At 45.7% G+C, this 15,528-nt stretch overlaps 1 protein-coding gene across 2 annotated transcripts in view; it reads right to left on the reverse strand.

Annotated features, from left to right (window-relative positions):
* The window catches only part of Maml3 (mastermind like transcriptional coactivator 3), a 424,042-nt gene that overhangs the window by 105,376 nt on the left and 303,138 nt on the right, over window positions 1–15,528 (reverse strand). The window lies entirely within an intron of this gene.

A 15,528-nucleotide genomic window follows, 5' to 3' on the forward strand; every position in this document is an offset into this window, starting at 1 on the left:
TGAAGCAATGTTAATACAAATGGTGCCAACCCCTCTGCTTTCGAGAGGACACGAAACTACATAAATAGCTCCCATTAATGTATAGCTTTCAGGAAAATAGGCTATAAGGTCAAGAAGAAAAGAACCATAAAGAAATTTCAAGCGATGTTTGGGTATTCTATTATTTCTTTCTGTCTTTTCTTTTTCTTAAAACAAGCAAACAAAAAACCCCAACATTTATTTATTTGAGGTGTGTGTGTGTGTGTGTGTGTGTGTGTGTGTGTGTGTGTGCGTGCAGATGCCATGACTGCCATGACACACATGAGGAAGTCAGAGGACAACTTGGGGGTGGGATCTGTTCTCTCCTTTCACTACTGGGGACCAAGCGATTAAATTAGGTCACTAAGCATAGCAATGCATGCCTCTGCTGCTGAGCATTGGCCCCCTATTCTCTCATTTCACTGGGAACTTAGGTAGTTAAGAAAAATTATTTTTTCCCATTGTTAAATTTTTCTCTAGGTTACTTCTTAAAATCTGTAGTTCAGATTTAATTATGAAAAAAATTTGCATTTTTTTCATTTCATTAAAACCGAACACCCAATCTCAAGCTGTTTACATCTTTGTTCTTTAAGATACTGAACCTGCTAGATGTAGTGACTCATGTCTGAAATGCCAGCACTTCAGAGGCCGAGGCAGGAAGATTGCTTTGAATTAGAGACCAACCTGGGCTACACACAGACCTTGCTTCAAAATCCAGTAAATAGATAAACAAACAAACAAATAGGAAAGAAAAAACTTTGGGATTGGAGCACATGTTCAAGATGGCTTGCATCTGTGTTTTCCTAGATTTCAATCCTAGAACTGGTACCAAGTAAATATAAACTTTCCTTGTCCTTTGGGAAAAAAAATAAAAATATTGGAATCACATTTTTATAATCTTCCTTTCATCACTGACTATACCATGGACCCCCAAGGCATTAAACATTATTTTATGGTATTTTAATAGCAGCTTAATGTCCCATAATTTATTTAGTCAGATCCCCACTTCCAGTCATCTAAGACCCCTTCCAATTATCTCCAGCTACCAATGCTCTGATGAGATCCTTTATCCATACACATTCTTTTCTTCATTTCATCTCAGTTCCTCTTCTCTCCTTTTGGACTGAACTGAGCCTCGAACATGTCAGGCCAGCCATCCACCACGGAGCTGTATTCCTGCCGTTGTTTTTACTTCTTATTCTGAGACAGGGTCTTACTGAGGGACCCGGCCTGGCCTTGAACTCAAGCCTGTAGCCCAAGCAAGCCTTGCACTTGCAATCCTCTCGCTGAAACCTCCCAAGTATCTGAGATCAGAGGCCTGTGCCACCAGGCTTGGCCATGTCTACACGTCTGAAATCACATCTCTGTCCATTTCTTGGATTATTTGCTTGTTTATTGTTGCAGGGCTGGGAATGGAACTCTTGAGTCTTTCCTCAGGTGTTTTTTTCCCCCCACTGAGCCTTATTCTTAGCTTTCTGATCATAGGGTTAACACAGCGTTCCTTTAGCATCTTCAGGTCAAGGAATGAGAGCACTTGGAAGAACTCCTCCCATCTGCACTAGCAATGAAGGGCAACACGAAGGGAGCAGAGAGGCGGCCATTCCAGAATGACTCTAGAATGTTCTAGAATGACAAGCCGCTACTGCTGCTCAGCTGAACACCAGTCTTCATTTGTAACCCAAAGCTGAGACACCACTTTTAGGGATGGTTTCCTGTCTCTTGTCAGCATTCCCACGGGAGAGGAAGAGGGCGTTTACCACTGAGCTGGCCTCTTCACCAGGGAGAGAAATGGGCACACACTTGAACAAGGGGACATTATTTTTCCTGGTACGGATACTACCGTCAGTTTTATCACCACCTCCATTGCATTCATTCCTGTCACTATTATTGCCAAGGGTCTGGAGGTCCTAGAAACAAGGGCTTGGAGACCTGAGAGAGCTGACACTGGAGCTGTCCCTAACTCTGTGCTCAGCATGGCATTCCGCCTCCTGCCAGCTTCAGTGGTATCTCAGGCAACAGGTTCACGGCAGGCACAATCCGCCCTCATGCTTCTCTGTCCCAGGAGGCCCTTTATTGGCCCTAGACATATGGCCAGGCCACACGTTCTCCACCCTTAAACACAGCATCTGCCCTGCCAGGAAGAGGGCTTCCTTTGAGTCTGTTCCTTTCACTGACCACAAACAAGAAGAAAGCAGCTGCAGAACGGCACACAGACGCCAGGATTCTGGCTAGATGGCTGCCGACATGAGGCGGTACAGGCCCCCTTCCGTGCTCTGCCTCACATGTCAAACCCTAATCAGGCAGGGAGCCAGTCATCGCCACTGCAGACTCAGTTAAAGAATGGGAAAGGAGGCTCAGAAGCGTGCTTTGCTTTTCCACTAGACTGATACCATCAGCATCACAGCGGTGTGAAGCCCACAGCAGAGGCGTGTCTAGCATCTTTGGTTGAAAGGTTGCAATGCCAGGCAGTGGATGGGTGGGCACAGGGACCTCTGCCTGGCTCTTTCTTAGCTGGCCTCAAGTGTAGAACACATGAGAAGGAACAGCACATCATTAGAGTTAATAAAATGCCCCCCCCCCCCCCCCGGAAGGCAGGCCTGAACAACTGCATAGTTTTGTCTTTGGGGAACTCAAGGTGCTGGCTCATCCTCCTTAGACCATCACTAAGTGACTCCCTGTCAACCAGATGGGACGAAAGTAACAGCCACACCTGTGAGTCCATGATTATGCCCATTGTTGGGAGGTCACAAGGTAAATCACCATGGAGGCAGAAAAGCAACCCAAGGACTCCAGGAGGGAGATTCAGGCTGAATGGTGTATGTGTGTGTGTGTGTATGTGTGTGTGTGTGTGTGTGTGTGTGTGTGTGTGTGTGTGTGTGTGTATGCGTGTGTATGTATATGCGTGTGTGTGTGTGTGTGTGTGTGTGTGTGTGTTCATGCACACGCATGCATGCGTGCATGATGGCTTTCTACACTCTCTCTCTGTTTGTATATGGGGCAGCGCAGGAGGAAACTGAGGTCATGAGCAGCTCTCAGGTCATGTGCCCTGGTCCTTTTCCCCATCTTCCTACTCTGGGTCTACGTTCTCTCCTTTGCACTGTCTTCCCTGCTGGGTCACCTATACTTGGTCACCGTCTGTTGTCTGCTTCAATGGGAGGGACCGCAGGGCAGGGTTCTTTATGAAAGCACCTAGGTCAGTGGCTGGCATGAAAGAGATACTTGGTAGATTTTTGTTTAAGGAGTGAAGGCTTGTTAGCCATTCTAATTTAGACTCTAGTTAAGTGGATTGATGTGTGCTGAGGACTTGCTCATCTGCCTGACATACCCACCCCCGCCCCCTCCAGCCCTCAGGCTCAGCGCGGCTCCCCCTGTCCAAGCCACAGTTGCTTCTGACACAGCCAAGCAATCACTGTCACTTGGCCAAATTGAGGAGGAAGTGAAATATTTACTGGAGCAGAAATTCCAGGGGTCAGTAGCCTGGCTTGTCCTCACCTAAGTAACGATGGTTAGTGATACCCCAGCCCACCTTAGTATTTATTTCAGAGGCACAGCTGGCCAGGGTGTGAGTTTTGGTCTGGGATTCATGAACATTCAAAATTGTTTCACATCTTCAAAGTTGTCATATTGTCACCAGAAAAAAAAAATCCTAACTGAAATGCCTTTCTAGCCTCAGAATGCCTCGCATACTTATTTTCTGTACATCTTTGAAAAATGGTTTTGAAAATTGTATAAGAAAAATGGAGAGAACAAGATTAAAACCACAGACTGGCAAGATGGCTTTAGTGGGTAGAGGCACTTGCTGCCAAGACGGACTACTACCTGAAAAATCAATCTTGGGAAATAACAAGGTTGAAGGAGGGAAATGACTCGCACAAGCACGCACACACACACACACACACACACACACACACACGAATAAATGTAACAAATGCAATAAATATAATAGATCACAATGAAACCAGGGGCTTATGACTATCTTCCAGTTGCTGAGGTATAAAGAGAAGTTTGTCAGCCAAACCAAGACAAACGGCCTAAACTCTGGTGGACTGCGTGAGGCAGACTGTACGGACGGTTGGCCTGGTCTAACCAGGTTCCACACACTAGAAGATGGGAAATGGCTGACACGTGCACTGAGTGCACTGGAAATGTCCAAGCCCTGTGGTTTGCACCCTACTCAGCTGGAACCAAAGGATCATGGATCCAATATACTCATAGTGTCAATTTGCACCAATTTCACTAGTTTGTAAGGATCAAGCAAATCTGTTCAACAATGGACCTAGCAGATTAATCTATTTCCCCATTAGTTTCTCACTCTTCAGCACGACAATATCAGATACACTGATAAAGAAAAGGCCCTGCAAACTTCCTCCTCAGGGCTGCAGCTGACTCCTCACCACTCCCACCGGCCCCCAGAGCTTCCCCCCTCCTCAGTTGCAACCAGGTTTCTATTTTTCAATTTCTACACCACAGTAGAAAAAGGGAAGAAGGACCCTGATTTTCGGGAGGGAGCACACAATCTGAAAAGGTACTTTTTCAACATCGTTAGCAGTTAATCTTCTGAAACCTCAGGGCATCCCCTAGGCAGCCCCTCCCGGAACCCCCACTCCCACCCCTTCCCCCACCCCTACCCCTCTCTTTTGGTGTCGGCTTATCAAATTAATGAAGCCTATCTAGACTGAGGAAGTTAGGCTAGAAGACAGTAGCTTAAGAACAATTCAATGCAACCCCCTCCCCACCTTACAAAGGAAAACACAGAGGGGGGAAAATCAGAATATCTTTCTTAGAATAAGAAGAACAAGCAGGGTGTTGGGGGTGGGGTCAGTGGCTGAGATTGTCTCCCAGTTCAGTGAAAAGGGGAGAGGTGTGTGTTGACTTTCTCTGGCTGAACATTTACATGGTAAAAAAGATGCCATTTATCTGAGTACAGGCCCAGTCAGGGCCACATTTTCTGCTTGGGAGTGCCAAGTTCAGGAGCAGGACTTCTGGTAAAGAGTGAAACAACCTTGCAAGCTCCCCTCTCATCTTCTGGTAATACACCTTCCCTCTGTCACGCTCAGGTGGCCAGGGGTGAGATTTCTGCGTCACTGTGCAGTTGTGCAGAGAGAGCATAGGCAGGTGGCAAAGGCTGATCCCACTCTGGGGCAGCAGTGAGCTGCAGGGCACAGGCCAGCCTCCAGGGTCCTCAGAGCCTTCCATTTTGCCTGTATCCAGAGAGGCAGTTTTCAGTGTGAGTTACAAAACATCAACATCTCTCATCACATCACTGATCTAAATAGAGACAATGACTTCAAGGGGGAAAAAATAGTTGCATGTTCTTTTATACCTGTGAATGCTACAGAGCTCCTCCAACAAGCACTGGACGATGGGGAACAATAGATGAGCAGTGAGACTCCAAGCAGGAAGAGCAGAGATATGCCTGTTCTAGAATGATCACTGTGATAAGGCCATTACCGTAGCTCGGCTTAACATCAATCCTCATTTGTAACTCAAGGTTGAGACAGTGGTTTGGAAACAGTTTTGTGTCCCTTGTCAGCTTTTCCATGGGGAGGGGGGGGAAGGGAGGGAGAGGGGCATCTGCTGCAGATGTTTCTAGCTGAGCTTTTCTGGTCTCTTCACCAGCTTGCGTAGGTCTCTGACCTAAAGAGAAAGGCCATTTTTTCCCCCACCTAAGACTTGGCTGTGGTGCCTGTGCCAGTCTTTGAGAGTGACTTCCAGCCAGCCCCAATCCCTCTGTCACAATGTCCAAGTCCCCTTTCATTTGGCAAAGCTGAGGTGGTCAGGCTCAATAGTGTCAGGGAAGGGTTATTTTGTCTTTCCTGGATGAGTTCAGAGTTGGGTCCAATCTTTGAATACTGTGTTCATAAGAGCTCATACCTAATTCTTACCAGCTTGGGGATTATTCATCCTGCTGCCTGAATAGAGGGCTATGCTGGGAGCTTTTATGAGCATGGATCTCTCATCACATCGAGGGACCTTGGGAAAGGTACCTGAACAAAACATTAAGTACAGACAGCGCAGTGGTATTGGCGATTAAGACTCAATTGTGGGCAATCTATCTGAGGAACAGTCACATGCCTCTCACATATTTCTAATGCTCTTCCTGTTCACTCAGGCAACTATCTGCATGAGAACAACTGTGCAGAGGCTCCCTGAGTGTAGCATAATTGCCTGCTGTTAGGGAACCAGCAAGCCACTTCAGACTTAAGCTGCCCAGAACTCCATCATTTAGCCTAAAACACAAACCCACGCTCTTTTGTGTCAGCAAAGTACTCCCAAATGCAGCCATCAATTTGTTTCTTCATAGAACACACACACACACACACACACACACACACACACTCTCTCTCTCTCTCTCTCTCTCTCTCTCTCTCTCTCTCACAACTCTGGCAGAAACATATTTCTCCACTATAAAAGTAGCCTTATTTCTTGGAAAAATAAAGGGGAATAGTGGAAAGGACCCCCAACTGCACACAAGCTAAGGAAGCCAGGCCACCAGGCCACATGTTGAAAAACAAACTAACCCAAAAATCAAACCCCAAAACAAATAAAAAACAAGAAACCCAGCACTAGCCAGGACAAGAAGAAGGTAAACAAGAGGATCTAATTAAAAATAAACAAACAGCAATTCTTTGGGCTAATGAGGAGCCTGAAGTGGCAAGGTTGATAGGATCTAGGCACGGCAAGCCGTGAATGCTGGAACACCTGGCCCGGGGAAGCTCTGCTGTCACTCTCTTCTATGCATCAAGGCTGAGCTCCAGCACGGAGAAAGGGCAGAGGTGCACATTTAGAAATAAAGAGATCCACAAAGGTGACAGACACAGCAGCTCTGAAGTGCAGGGACCACAACTGGAGCAGGAATCTAGTTGTCCTGTGATGTGCAGGGGACAACACTGACAGCCGTGCCCTTCAGCAAGGAAGGCTGGCTGCTGATAGTTCCTACAAAGGACCTGGAACTGGGCTCCTGTGAAGCCACCAGAGGATGCTGAAAGCCATGTGTCTCTCTAGCTGTAGGGTTTTGGCTTCCCTACACGGACTCCTGGAAAGACCATTTGCTAGCATAGGTGAGTGCAAGAAAAGACTTATAAAAGACTTGGGTCGGAGAAAAGCAATTTGGTCATGAAGAAATATGCCCAGAGTCATTTTTTCCAATCCAATATCTTTGTTAATTAAGCATTTTCCAACTTATGATGAGAATATGAATGGCAATCGAATACTATACCACTCATTACTAATAAAACATATTTATGAAATGGAAATATAATGTGCCTATTTCCAAAATGTGGTTATAAATGACTGACTCTGAGCCACAATTTAAAGTGGTTTGAGAAATGAGTCTTTAATAAAGAATTGATGAGGATGATGACTGCTGAAAATAATTCTATTTGGTAAGATTATGTGGCTTGCTTATGGCAATTTGAGCCGAGGTGATTGCCTCAAATATTACGGCAAGTCACTAATATAGGGAAATTTAATTGATGATAAATACAGTAGTTGTGTGTAATTGAAGAATCCTGCATCCTCTCGTGCACTAATTACATCCAGCATTTTGGTGCTGTCAAGGTGTTATTTATCTGGTTTATGTGCACATAGTAGGGGTTTAAAAGGTGAGTGAATACATGACTATAATTAGTCCTCCATGCGGCTTCCTACACACAATTACAGTTAAGCAGAAAGCCATTAACATTAAGGAAAAATATAATATGGCTCAAGTTAGAGCCACATCGCATCTGTGATGGTGAAACAGAAGGTCAGCATGTCAGAACACCCAGATCTTAGACACTTTAGCTCTCCACACCAATTAAAGCCCAGTGCTATTTTTAATGATAGTTAGTACTACACTAATAGGCACTTGATATAACTTCCTTGGCTATCCCTCTGGCTGAACAAAGTTCTCTATCAGCATAGACATGATTAGATATCTCTCTCTCTCTCTCTCTCTCTCTCTCTCTCTCTCTCTCTCTCTCATACACACACACACACACACACACACACACACACACACACACACATAGAGACAGAGACAGAGAGAGACAGAGACATGTCTTAGGTTGTGGCACTTCAGAGAACAGAAAGGCCCTGGTTTTTAGGGTGCTGAAAGTCCAGTTACAGCAGAGGGGTACATAAACAACAGAAGCAGACCCCTCAAGTAATACATGGCCCAGTGAGAACGGGCCAGACAAGCACTTTCAGGAGACATAACTTTTTAAATTAAATGTTTATTATCATCATCATCATCATCATCATCATTATGTGTGAGTGTGACCATGCCACACATGCCTGCAGAGGTCAGGGGGCAATGCCTTCATCATCATCATCATCATCATCATCATCATCATCATCATTATTATGTGTGAGTGTGACCATGCCACACATGCCTGCAGAGGTCGGGCGGCAATGCCTGGGAGTTGGTTCTCTCCTCCCAAGGTAGGAGCTAGGGATCAAACATCAACTTTGCTTAGCAAGGAAGCACTTTCACCCATTAAACTGTGTCTCCTGCAGACCTAAAAGGTAATTTTTATTTACTTTGACTTTTTGGGGGGGAGTTAATGAATAAATAGACACATGGTGGGGAAACAAGGTAAAGTGAAAACACACATGGGATGTCAGCCCCAAGGGTCAGGGGGAACCATCTGCTTTGCCCACCCCAATGATCCCCCAACATCAGGATAACATGAGCAGTGGCTTATTAGTCAGATCAATGTTGCCAAAGGCTCCCAAGCAGAGAAATAGCCTGTGGGAAGACATGAAGGGTCTGTGTTTGAACAAATGGCCCATTGAACCCCATCGGATGTAAGAAGCAGAGGAAGGAGAGGATACTGTCTGGGGTGACTGACCAGGCAGATGACCAAGTAGTGTGACCCTGAGGGTCTGCAGTGTGGAGACAGAAGCCTCAGAAGAAATTCTGCTCTTCATCTGTAGTAATGATTTGTATGCTGTCATAATGAGTAGAAAAACAGCAATTATAAAAAACAGTAGGCTTTCCAGGCCAAGAGAGATGGTATTAATGTGCAAACATACAGACTCATAAATACTACCTGCTCTTGTACTCTGGTAGAAAAAAAAAAATCGTGTCTATCTGTGGTTTATGTTAAAAGATAGTAAGTGTGTAATTTATTCAGGTGTCTTAGGCTGCAGACATGGCATAACCATTTTCAGGAACTCTGCACTGGGCAGGTGACATCTGGAATTTTATCTGCAAATCTAAGAACCCTCATTTAAAGAAGGTATCAGTTATTCTAAGCATGCCAGAGAGAGGGCAGTCTTCCTGACAATGGCTGAGGAAGTCACACTGGCAGGAAGAGGCGGAAGGGACTGGGAATGACTGGGTTGGGAAGGAGCGCAGTGAGAAACCTGAAGGCTTTCTCAGCTCTCTGGAGGTTGTGTACAAAAAGAAAACAACAACAACATCAGCAAAAACGGTTTCTATTGCATTACTAGACGGCACAGTTGTGAACTTGAATGTCAGGAAGGGCTTGCAAATCATTCCCCATCAGAAAGCAGAAAATTGTGCCGATCAAGGCCTTCACAGCCATTCTCACAGTCTTGGAGGTGGTTCTCAACCTTGCCGAGAGAGTCAAGCTAAATGAACCTGACACCCTTTTGTGTCCCCAACTTCTCCAAAAGGCCAGCACACCCTCACCATCTCAGGCCTCTATAATGTCAAAACTGTCCAGTTTCCATGCCAGAATAATCAACAGCTGTTTTTTTGCGCATTGGGCCAGTGTTTAAGGAGGGAAATTGATGGGTTCCTATCATTCTCCTTTCCTGGAGGAAAATGCCATCCCATGGACCACCACTGATCTCATACAAAACTGGGGACTAAGCACAAATTAGGCATTAACTAGGAAACAGAGATTTAGCAATAGTTTATCAAGTACTTGGAGGGCACAAAGGAGTCCCGAGTTATGAGCCCTGAACAACAGAAGTGGTTGGCCCGGGTGCTGCTGGGCTGAATGGAGGCGGGCAGAATCTAAGATGGATTCTTGTCCAAATGGGTGCCTGTGACACAGTCCTGGCCACCACCCTTGTCCTACTCAGAGAACAGGGGAGGTGTCGTTTTTTTCATAAGCAACGAACAGTCGATGAGGTCATGGAGAGGAGGTTTCTGATGACTTGTTGCTAAGCCAGTCTAAGTATCAATTTCACACACTAGAGATCTATTTCTATCTATTATTTCCCATGGAGTCCTCGGGGTAAAAATTAAACCAGACTGCTGTTTTTACATTTTTAGTAATTTTTTTTTTAAAGCCCATAGGAAGCTCTTTGGATTTGTTTTTTGGGGAAAAGAAGATGACTTAAAATATTAAAAGAAATCTGAGTTAACTGTTTCCAGATTTTTTGATAACGTATCAGTCCCAAACTCCAGCCCTAGGTTGGGCTTAGAACCTTTTCAGCCAGATGCACCAACCCCGAATTTGTCAGGTTTAACAGGAAAACATCTCTCCTCATTTACTGCAAAAAACCGCATGTCACATAGCAATATTTTCATGACTAAGAGGGTGTGGTCTGTTCATTCCACTGACCAAGAAGAGCACAGAAGACTATTTCTCACCTACAGAGTGCCAACTGTGTGTTTACGCTGGGAGCACACTAGGCCTCAGCATGGGAACACCTTCTCTTATGTGAGTCCAAAACTGAGATTCTGACCATGTGGTCAGGAGAGAAAAAAAATATCAATCCACAGGGACATGACACCCCTAGGAACAAAGGCCAAAGTGGCTCTGGGAGCTGATCCCCTCTCTCTGTATTCTAAATGTGGGATTTGGAGAAAGCTGGGAAGACTGACCATCCGTTCCTCTTGCTCCCTTGAAGTGAAGCCCGCAACCTTTGTTCCCTTTCTGGACCGCTCTTTCCTTCCCTGCAAATGGACCTGTGTTTCCCACTCTTCTCTCTGGTCTCGATCCACCAGCAGGAATTGTGTCTGGTGTCTCCTTCCTAAACCCTCTGCTTCAGCAATCAGCCTCACAGAAGTCAGCACTTAAAAACCATTCTAAGGGTTTACCTTCTGGTGCCCATACTCATGTACCCTGTATAAACTCATGACTGGTTCTTTGGTAGTGAGTTTATGTGTCTAATATTTGTGCATATCACCCTGTGACCATTGTGGATCTTAAACAATAAATGTGGGAGGAGGGAGACACAGCTCCTTTATTTCTGGTCAAGAAAAAACAACAGTCCAGAGAGCATACGAGTAATTTATGATTTTGCTGGTGTATTATCCTCCCGTAATAAGTGCAACGTGAAACTGCCAATTATCTCCTAAGAGGGGTATCACCTTTTCTGTGGCGAATTACTACATCAATAACTGTGGGTTCAGCACTCTCACTTTCCTGTGTCACTAGCAGTTTTTCAGCAGCAGAGTTGAGCCAGAAAAGCGCGCGCGCACGCGAGTGCACACACACACACACACACACACACACACACACGCCATACACACACACACACACACGCCATACACACACACACACGCCATACACACACACACACACACACACACACACACACACTCCACTGGTACCCACAGAGGGCCAAGGAAGACAGACAGCGAGGGGGGAGGGGTGGTGGGGTTGCCTGGAGCAGTCAAGAGGTCACAGGCACACCATGATCGGCAGCAAACTCAGTTTACAAAGAGACATCTGTTCCATTGCTCCAGTGCATTGTGGCTAATTACATCCTGGCCCGTCTGTGAAATGACAGCCACTTATTCTCCAGTGAACCGTAAAATCTGTACATGTTCGATTTTGGGAGTGGGAGAGCAGAGGCGTGGAGGCCGGAGTGGGGGGAGGCGCACAGCCAAAGGGGAAGGGAAAAGGCAGGAGGGTCTTCTTTCCCACAAGAACATGATCAGGTACAAGTGGAAGGGGCGGGAAGAATCAGAGGGACGGCACCCCAGTCCAGCACAGACGCGGAGGTGGGACACACTGGCCAGGCTGCTGTTACCCATAAGACAATGGCGCCAAGTGTTGGCGGCCTGAGAGTCTTCGTCATCATCACCCTAGGGCCATGGCTTGGGGACAAACTGGCTCATTTGCTGTAGTTTCTAGGGGCTTGAAAAAGAGGCAGCTGGTAGGAACCAGGGTGTAGCCCCAGCTGGGCAGGGCAAGGTTCCCCCAGAAGCCTTCTGGAAGTGTGGGTCCCAGCATCCATTTCCACCTGGACCCCTCCTTCACATGAAAGCCTCTTTCAGATACTGAAAATGGAGGCTGGCCTTCATGGAGATGGGAATTAACACTAAGTGTTCTAGGAGGGAAAAACCACAGAAGAAGCCCTACAGTTGAAAAGAAAAAAGAAAGAAAAAGAAAGAAAAAAGATTTTCCCTATGTTCCCCTAAAGTTTTGATTGACATTAAAACTTTATCCTAGCAACAATAAGAACAACAAAATCAGAATCACTTATGTATCTTGGGTGACAAGGAACAGGGTAATAGAAATAGTGACTAGGGACAGGGCCATTTTAAAAGTAGACTTCAGTCAACTGTGGGGTTCAGTGGGGGTGCTTATCATTCTGATTCAAAATCGCCTGCTGGAGGAATCATGTAGCCTTCCCTTAGAATCTGTATAGAACCCAACTGGTGATGTGATGGGGTTCAGCTATGCTTACCATGGGTCTTTCTTCCTCGTGGGACAATGCTGGGTTCTGTGGGTCATACAAAAGCCCTGGAGAAAAGGGTTCCCCCACACTTCTACTGGCTCCCACCTGTTTCCTCATTTGGAGACTCAGGCTGTGTACCCCCAGACCTAGCACAACGCTAGGATCCTGGAAGTCAAAGTTGGGGCCTGAGTGGTTCCATGGTGCCATGGACCCTGCTGGGCCCTGGGACAGGAAGGCTCTGAAGTTCTGATGTGGCCAGCACCCCTGCTGGGCCTCTAGGTGGGTCCTGAGGGAAGGCACCGTCAGCTGGTAGTGAACAGAAAGTACCCTGTGGAAACGCTCTAGAAAATTTTACTAATTTTGAGTCAAAGCAATTTAAAAAACTCTGTATTAACTACAGCAATGTCATAAAATTAATGAGAAGGTAACCAACTACTGTCTGGGAGGGGAGGTCTGGGAAGTCAGGCATAATTAGAGAAAAGGGGTGAGACATAGAATAAGCCTTGATTTTGTGTGTACCCCAAGAAGTTAATTTTGTTCAGTTTATAAGGGGAAGGTCATCTTAAAGAGCCCTGAGTTTTTACTCCCATCCTGTCCATACATTTTCTTTTTGCCTGAGGAAATAAAAATAGCTCTGACAAAAATATAGGGAGATGGAAGAAGAAAAAAAATCTAAAAAAAAAAGACATCTCTATCCTGATGGAAACCCTTTGTTTGTTTGTTTGTTTGTTTTTGAAACACGGTGTCACCATGTATCCCTGACTGGCCTAGAACTTGCTATGTGGAGTAAGCTAGCCTCGAACTCACAGAAATCTGCCTGCCTCTGCCTCCTGTAAATTCTTTTATGTGTGCCTACTGTCCGGAGAAGCCAGAAGAGGGGTTGATTCCCCAGAAATGGAGTTCCAGACAGTCATGAGCCACCAGGTGGGTGCTGGGAATTAAAGCTGGGTCCTCTGGAAAAACAGCCAGTGCTCTTAACCGCTGAGCCATCTCTCCAGCCCCTGGTGCAAATTCTTCAGTAGCAGTTTAGATCCAAGTAAAGTTAAAGTTTATGTAAAGGTTTTCTCCAAGAGCAGAGGGCAAGGAGAGATGGCGGCCTGAGCCCACAGTGTGTACAAGAGCCCTGGTTTGTGCACACATCTGTATTTCTGTGCTGAGTGAGTGATGTATGGAGCTTAGGCTGCAAGGTTCCTGACAGAATGCCATCAGAATAAAAAGTGTTCACTGGGTGACACTAACTGACTAATACAGAAGTTCAGTGTTCATTTATTTTTGAAGGTACGTGACGTGAATTTTGTTTGGGTCCGTGCTCTGGGCCTCTCAGTCTGTAAGAACCAGATACCGGTGACTGGTCAGTGACTGAGTTCAAGAACCCAATCAGCACTGGGCAGTAGTCTTCAGACAGCCGTGGAGTATAACTGGTTTCAAGGCTGATGGAGTCTAGAGATGACGTATGTTGATCTCTCCAATTTATCAATGGAGTCTGTGCCCATTTTTACTCAATGATCTTTGGTCATTGAGGAAAACACATAGCTGGTATGAGCAGTTCCAGAATTCAACTTGCCAACTCTTGCTTGAGTTACATGCTGCTGCCTCTAACTCAAAATGTGTAATTTTCTATGGTCCTTAATTTCCTTCATAGGATGACAGAAGATTGTTTCTTTTCTTTCATTTTTTAAAAAAAGATATAAAACACTTTAAAGTGTGTGTGTGTGTGTGTGTGTGTGTGTGTGTGTGTGTAGTGTGCACATGTGAGTGCACAGCCCAGAAGATAGCACTGGATCCAATGGAAGTGGAGTTTTTCTGTTATAGGCAGTTGAGAGCCATCCAACCTAGGTACTGGGTACCTAACTCGAGTCCTCTGCAAGAATCAGATGTGCTTTCAACCTCTGAGCCATCTCTCCAGTCCCTTAAGTAATGTCTATGAAGGAACTGATTGTGGTTCAAAAGAAGCCAATGTAAACAATAAAATGGAAGCAGGGTAACTGCTAATCCAGGGAGTCAGTATTCAGTAAACATCTGTGCTTATTCATGAAGGTACCAGCAGGGTACTGGAGGGTGCTGATCGAGTTCTACAAGAGAGGGCAGAGAACACAAACATGTCAGGGGTTCTGGGGCAGGTGGCCTTGGCCACTCAGTGACTGAAATTCTAGTCAGAAGGCACCAAGCCCCCTCATTGTGTCTCTTTATATCTCTGCAGTTTCTATAGATCAAGTCACACTGTAAAATACACAAATAATAACTACGAAACAGAGAAACACACATTGGGGCCCAAAGGTATTCTAACGACCAGACAACCATCTACATCTCAGCCACTGACACTGGCTGCTTCATCCTTCTAGTGTCTGTCAACTCACTGAAGAATAGGAAGCAAACTAGAGAAGGGAGTTCTGAGCAAGGCAGCAAGTCTTGCTGAGTCAAAAAGTATAGACTTCATGCACGGTTGCAGGATCAGGAAGTCCGGTGGGGCAGGCAGGACCCTTGGAGAGCTGTTCCAGGAATCATTTCCAATCCAAAACACCTGCGATGGCCAATTTCTTCCAGTTATCAGCTGCTGCTATGTAGGGCTGGCCAGATCACAAAATCAAAAATGGACTCCACCACCGTTCCTATGAACCAGCTCCTGGAGGAAGAGAGGGTTGACCGTGCTGCTGGGGAGCCTTCCCAGCTTTCTAGCACCCGTTCCGCTCACACTTACAAAACAACACTGTTGTCACCACTGTCTGGCCATTTCTGTAAGAAACTATGAAGGGATTACAGATCCTCCATGAGCTTGAGTGGCTAGTGCTAATTCAACAGAATGCCATCCCTGTCAGTATCTCCCCCCCCCCTTCAAGAGCACAGCTCGGACAGAGAGGATGAGATCACATCACACGATTATTTTGTAATTTATTAATAATAATAATTTATTAATTAAAA

Source organism: Onychomys torridus, chromosome 6, assembly GCF_903995425.1.
Source record: "Onychomys torridus chromosome 6, mOncTor1.1, whole genome shotgun sequence".
NCBI classification, from domain to species: Eukaryota; Metazoa; Chordata; class Mammalia; order Rodentia; family Cricetidae; genus Onychomys; species Onychomys torridus.